Raw genomic sequence first — 7,878 nt, forward strand, 5'->3', positions numbered from 1 at the left:
TACCATAATGTGAATGCACTATACTTAAATAAAGAGACGAATGCTAATAAATCAACGACAAATATCGGCACCAATCCTTTTCCGTTTCCTAGTAGATAAAATAAAACGATATCATCAATAAAATCAATATCAAACATATTGTCACTTTATTTCCTATTTACTATATACTTCAGATACATTAACAAAAACTGATGAGGTCAGTGCATGGAAAAATATGCATGCCCTGGCAAAATCGTTCGCGTTGGTGCCTAACAATAAAGAGTAAAGTTTAAAATCGCTCAGAAAACGAATAATTTTAATTAAAAATTAAGAATTACAGGACTCAAGACGTATGTCAGTTTTTGTTACAAGTGTACCAATCTACACTTGTAATTTACAATATTTTTATAAAACGCTTGTTCGATTATGAGTTTAAAACTATTAAACTCCCATATTTTCGTCTATGGTTGAGCTACAGGCACTTGTACCTGTAACCTGTAAAATTGTAACACAGTACTTTTATAAAACGCAAATTGTAAAAAATGGAGCAAGTGTTGCCAGTAAACGCCTGTAAACTTGTAACTTGTAACTTTATAAAACTGGGCCCTGGCATCATTTATGCCAAGTTGGCAACACTGACTGACAGTTTCAGAAAACGTTCGAAAACTCAACTTTAGCGCGTGTTTCGTGTTTCTGCCGGAAAGCCAATGAAGCTTCTATGGGGAATGCTCCCGGTACTGAGTTTATATGGTGAGAACCGGGAATTCCCGGTTCTGGTACTGTATTTGTATTGAAAACCAGTACCGGGAGCACTCCCTGATGTAAACGCGTTTAAAGGCCCGTCCAGACGGGATGATCTCATCGACCATCATGATCAGAAAATAAAATGTCGTCAATCTCATTTATTGTGACTTCGAGCGCTCGAAATAGGGAATATTACGCGAAACTTTGCAAAGGGGGCGTCACTACCACTATCCATCACAATCTGGGGGTCCACCGCGATATAAGAAAATCGAAATTTCGTTATCTAACCTCTCTATCACTCTTGCATATTTGAGCGATAATGAGGCGGATAACTAAATTTCGATTTGCGCATTTCCCGGTAGGCCCTTGTTAACAAAGCGCCTTGATGCATAAATGTTATATTTTATTGACTGTGAAAAGTTGTCAAAAAACAGTTTAAGGCACAATATGTTACTATATGGTTTACTATAGCTGGTCAAGCAAATCTTGTCAGTAAAGAGGCGCGAAATTTTCTGAGACGATAACCCTTCGCACCTACATTTTTTAAATTTGCCGCCGTTTTCTACTGACGAGATTTGCTTGACCAGCTATAGCTTAGTGCTGCACTCTGGCGGCAGAACATTGCAGTAATACCCCCTATTTAAAAAAAACCCAAACGCGCATTCTAGTAGAGTTAGACCAAGAAAAGTCTGCAGCGACTTTGATAGCACACGCAGTGCAAGTGTTATTTTAAACGTCACATTTCTATGAAATTATATAATTATATATAGTTTGTCAATGGACTGTCTCATTTCAATCATAGACAGAGAGAATCATACTATCTTTGTCTTACACTAGTCCTAGCACCCTAAAGAAACGGATGAGTATAGTTTTCCCGGTTCTTACTGTTTGACAAATTGGTTTGACCAACTATAGAGGAACTAGAAAACTATAGATGGTCAAGCAAATCTTGTCAGTAGAATAAGGCGCGAAATTCAAATTTTCTATGAGACGATATATCCCATCGCGCCTACATTTTTCAAACTTGCCGCCTTTTTCTACTGACAAGATCTGCTTGACCAAGTATAATTTAGAACCAAATGAAGGTATTAAGATGATTTCTATATAGCTTGCTCGGTGGCGTAGCTAGAGGATGTGGCGCCCGGGGCAGGCACCAAATTTGCTTGTTTACTTATTATAAAGTTTACTTTTAATTTAGACAAATGTACAGTGTATTTGTGTTTTTTTTATACATCGGGGCTAACAAGCTTACGACTCACCTGATGGTAAGCGGTCACCGCATCCTATGGATATATATACATTCCAGGGGTGTTACATGCGCGTTGCCGACCATTTTAAAACTTATACACATCTTCTTTGGAGATCTCCATACTGTAGCCTCTCGAGAAAAGGGAATTTATTCAACTTATTGTGGAATGAGCTCCCTTTTCTCGATGAATTTCCTCCCGCCGACTACTGGCTTCCTCCAAATTCCTCTTAAACCGCAGAGTGCGCGCCGACCATTTAGGTTCTAGGGTGTGAGGATAAACACTCTGCCTACGGCGAGCGGTCCAGTGATGGCAAGCTGTCATCATTGGCAACTAGGCAGCATGTCAAACAATTCTTCAGACAACAGCTCATTGTACCTACGAGCGGTAAAGAACACAGACAAGGAGGTAGTCTCCTTAGACTTAAAGGTTCAATATCGCTTGTGAGTTTGGGATCGTAGACTATTCATAGGTACAGCGCGCCTTTAGACTGATTCGAAGGATCCAAGGTGGCATACAGGTGCACCTGCCCAAAGGTGACAGCAGTACTCAATATATGGGATCTGACTTACGACTTACATAAAATACATATAGCAGTCTACCCCAGAGTAAGGTATCGCCTCCCTTTATTGAGCACATCGAGTTTTTTTGGATACGAGCGCAGCCTACCCAGCAAAGTGGCTACGAAAATGCTACGAAATTATTGGACGTCACTGATGGAGGTGTCAACACCTTACGGCTCCCAATACTCGCTGACAAAATTGAGTCTTAGTGGCATTGAATTGGACTAAATTGTCCCGATCCCACACCTAAACTCTGTATAGAATGCTCTCGATACCTGACACAGGTTTTTCACGACATTCTAGTATCACAGAACGTGGGAAGTTGGCACGGCATGTGTTATACAGGTTGGTCCAAACCTTAACGTCCAAAAATATTTTTTAGATTCCTCACGCTGTGGGCTATCAGAATATGTATGTTAGCCGACTTTTCGTAGTTTTCGAGTTATGATTTTTATTACTTTTAACTTTTGTTAAGAAATTCCGGGGTGAAGCAATTAATTTATTTAAAAAAACGATTGAACTTTTTTGAATGTTTCTTTTTGTAACATAATCCTTGACAAACTCGGAGTTATATTCTCTAAGTTGACAAACGGCGCAGTTGCTAAAAAAATCAGCATCCTCACTTGGCTGAGTTGGGAAAAAAATACAAAGTATTACGTTCAAGCATGTCAAGCTTAGATGTTGCCCTTATCTAAATAAATAAAAAATACAAGCGATTTTAAGGACTTTTGATTATTTTAGAAACTGCTAGACCCTAAGTCTTTTAAAAGGTCAAAAAAGTGATACTTAATAGTCATAATTTGTCAGAGTCGCCGGTCAAAGGAACTGAGGTGGAAAGCTTCCAAATTAGCAATTCATTAAAAAAAATCCTCTTTTGTTATTTCTACTATTATTTTATGGAAGGAAGGCATAAAGAAGGCATAAAAGCAAAGTAAACCTTCACCCCGGAATTTCTTAACAAAAGTTTAAAAATTCATAACTCGAAAACTACGAAAAATCGGCTAACATACATGGGGTATATTCTGATAACCCACGACGAGAGGATTCTAAAAAAATTTTTTTGGACGTCAAGGTTTGGACAGTACGACAATGTATACCTACAAGGTATATAGGGTGGCTAAAAAATAACTGCATTCACGTTGCCAGAGAGGTTTTGGGATTATACTGAGCAACTTTTACTATAAGACCAACCCCTAAGTCGCGAAAAAAAAATTTGGCTGTTTTCTATGGGAGGGTAAACTTTTCCGTTACTGTCGTCCTCATATCGATGAATGTTGTCGATAGACAACATTTCACAGATGTGCAGCAGCAGCTATTAGAGTAGGTTCCGTCTACTACGGCTCATATTGCGCCTGCCGGACAAAGGGCTAGCGATCCATTTGCATAGGTAGTCTCTTGGACCCTAGTCCATAAGATGGTAATTTCGACAGGAGACCCCTAACGGAAAAGACGCGCTAACACGGGACACAACTCTGAAGCACTCGGCCTGCTCGCCTTATAAAACGAAAGCATAGCAACTCCCGCCGAATATCCCTCTGCTTGATAGGATGATAGGATAGAAGTTTCTGGCATAGAGTATCAATACGACTGACAAAAGTTTCCCTGCTGCCTTTGGCAAGGCGGACTTTTGCCCATTTTGGCGCCCCCCCTTGGACGGCGCCCGGGGCACGTGCCCGCCTCCGCTTAAGAATATGATCGTAATCTTAGTATGAAACATGAAATTCTTTCTTAGGTAGGTAGGTTTTATTTATTTCAGAATCTACACTAACTTGTAAACCAACTCAAAATCCACGGTACATCACAATTCATAACTACTATTATTTTAAGTAAACAAACAATCTCTCCCTTACTAACACCACACATTAAAGAAGTGAACCTAGACGCAGCCTGTCTACCGCCTAATGAAAAAAACTTGACATCTACTTAAACTTATTAGAAAATTTTATTTCTCATTTAACATTCAGTTGAACTATTTCCTTATTTATTTAAAGAGTTAAATCAACAAAACGAGTTTTAGGGTAAACTGGCTTAACCGTTGTGAGTACAAAATACGAGTGATTACCTGACTTCATTTTACTTCTTACTTTTTGGTTAAACCAGTCCATGGCGTCAGTTTGTGTGCTGAAAATAGAGAGAGTCGGCTCTGTCCGAGGCCTCTGATGGAGACCCGCGACCTCAAGCGGAGGCTCTGGGTTCATGTCTTCAGTACCATTGTAATCATTGTTATCTTCATTTAGCCGAATCATTTGCATATTTTCTGATGTCCTGGTAGGTGTATCAGTTGAAGGTTCTTGTGTAGTTGATTCTTCAATTGTAGTTATTACCGTCGTTGTCAGTGTTGGAGATGTTTCTTCTTCAATAAGCCGAATCATTTGCATAGTTTCTGATGTCCTGGAACATTTTGTCCTGGTAGGTGTATCAGTTGAAGGTTCTTGTGTAGTTGATTCTTCAATTGTAGTTATTACCGTCGTTGTCAGTGTTAGAGATGTTTCTGCATCATTAAAACTCCGGACTATTTCAGGTTCTATTTCATTCATTCGATCATCTGGATATAGCTCCGTAATTGTAGAGTTGATCCAGGAAAGTTCCGTGTCTATCGCATTGAAAACTATTTGTTCGTCGTTGCATAGCTTATTATTGGTCGCCGCGGTAATGGCCATTACTTTACCGTTCAAAATTAGTGGAACACCTTGCCTTTGAAAGCATTTCTTCACTGTTGTTGAATTGCTGTTGGTCTTATTGCCACATACGTGCTGACCGTAAACATTTTGCCCTGGTTTACCACACGTACCGACGATTATCTCGCGCATTCTAGTATTGCCATCGTCCAAGAAAGGATAATAAGCCTTTAGCCCTATGGCTGATAGAATATCCACAGAGCTGAGTTGTGCCGTCCATCTTAATTTCCAATCAATATTGACAGTCACTAATGCGATGTCATGTCGTGATTTAGCTTCCATTCTGGGCTGTTTATACGTTCTAATGATATTAATTCTTCTCGCATACTTGTGTATGGACTGGCAGGAAGTAGCGCAATACGAGGTGGTAAGGATCACATCCTTGTGAATAACGGTGCCAACGCAGCACTCTTCCGGGTCTGGAGCACAAATTTCGCAGGTGAATTTCACGAGTTGCTCAAATCTTAATCCATGTAAGCCGTCTTTTATACAGAGTAAAACTATACTGAAATACCATGTTTTAAGATTTAGATTCATTTTACAAATGAAATTACATAGGTAGGGTTATAAAAATATTTTGTTTAAAGGTATATATTTTATGATTATGCTATTTTTATTGGCAATTTTTATAACTATAATTTATTGATTTGTTTCAACATTTCTCGTTTACATACGAAATAAAAACACTACCATGACATGACTCTACTCTACTACCCAACCAATAAGTAAGTCATTTTGACAGAAATGTAAAATTAAGTAGAAAATGTTAAACTTGACAAGAAGACTTATCCAAAGAGTAAAGTAGGTAACATAACCTTCCTCAGGTGAAGTCAAGTGAAAATTGGTGAAAACTCTCATATACAGGGTGTCCCTAGCCATTGGACAAAGCCGAAATGTACATATGCATTAGGGTATTTAGAACCAGTATACAAAGTAGGTAGTAAGTAGCGACCCGTTGTAAATGAGATGACCAACTGCGTTGGTCATTTTCAACTACATCGGGGGCCGATTGCATAACAAACTACAACTAATATTACAAGCGGAACTCCTTTTCTAATTTCACTTATTAAATAAGGAGTTCCGCTTGTAATATTAGTTGTAGTTTGTTATGCAATCGGCCCCGGGTCGCTCTTTATTTGAATTCTTGTATAAATTTGGCTACTGCTTACACACCGAATTTTTTGATGTACGACCTCACGAAGCGTCTGAAGATTCGAAGCGCGTTCCATCCGGCCGCGAGTTGTCAATGATTCGTGAGCGTGTTGAGAATCAGGTTGTGGACCAAGATGTGGGAATCAGCCGGATGGAACGCGCTTCGAATCTTCAGACGTTTCGTGAGGTCGTACATCAAAAAATTCGGTGTGTAAGCAGTAGCCAAATTTATACAAGAATTCAAATAAAGAGCGACCCGATGTAGTTGAAAATGACCAACGCAGTTGGTCATCTCATTTACATCGGGTCGCTCTTTATTTGAATTCTTGTATAAATTTGGCTACTGCTTACACACCGAATTTTTTTAGTGATAGCGGTACAGCCTGAAATTCGGGAATCAGCTGCAAATGGTGTTAAAGGTATGAAAATCGGCACGATTAATCTTTAGGCCATTTGAATCAATTTGACCCGTAGCACCACAAAAAAAAAAAAAAAAACGGAAAGGAGTTATGCCGTCATCTTTTTTTTGTATGGAAAATAAAAAAAAAATGTTCAGAAACCTATCGTGTGTGGTATTAAATGAAAGGGCATTTTGAGCCGGTTCTAAAAATATATCACATTATTATATTTCCGTCACTTGCATTTAATTAAAAGAAAAATAATTTTCAAAACATACCAAGTTTGGGCTCCTCCAGATACGAAACCGTTGCATTATTTTTTGTAAAATATACCTCAAGTAATACCCAATATCCTCATATCTAACCCCAAGAAATCAATATCGAAAATATTTAGTTTAAGTATTTAAAAAAAACATATTATTACAAATTATGATTTATCAATCTATCGATGAAACGGCCCCCTAGCCTAGTCGATAGTGACCCTGCCTATGAAGCAGGAGGTCCCAGGTTCGAATCCTGGTAAGGGCATTTATTTGTGTGTTCATCATCATCATCACACAAATAAATGCCCATATACACATATATACAAGCCCTGGTAAGGGCATTTATTCGTGTGATGATGATGATGAATACACAAATAAATGCCCTTACCAGGATTCGAACCTGGGACCTCCTGCTTCATAGGCAGGGTCACTATCGACTAGGCTAGTAGGCTAGGAGGCCGTTTCATTGCTAGATTGATAGATCACAATTTGTAATAATAAAAAAATTAATAAAAATACTAAAACTAAATTTTTTCGAAATTAATTTCTTGGGGTTAGATAAGAGGATATTGGGTATTACTTGAGGTATATTTAAAAAAAAAATAATGCAACGGTTTCGTATCTGGAGGAGCACAAACTTGGTATGTTTTGAAAATTATTTTTATTTTAATTGAATGCAAGTGACGGAAATATAATAATGTGATATATTTTAGAACCGGCTCTTAATGCCCTTTCATTTAATACCACACACGATAGGTTTCTGAATTTTTTATTTATTTTCCCTACACAAAAAGATGACGTCATAACTCCTTTCCGTTTGTTTTTTTTTGTGGTGCTACGGGTCAAATTGATTC

The sequence above is a fragment of the Cydia splendana genome, chromosome Z (genome assembly GCF_910591565.1).
Source record: "Cydia splendana chromosome Z, ilCydSple1.2, whole genome shotgun sequence".
NCBI lineage: Eukaryota > Metazoa > Arthropoda > Insecta > Lepidoptera > Tortricidae > Cydia > Cydia splendana.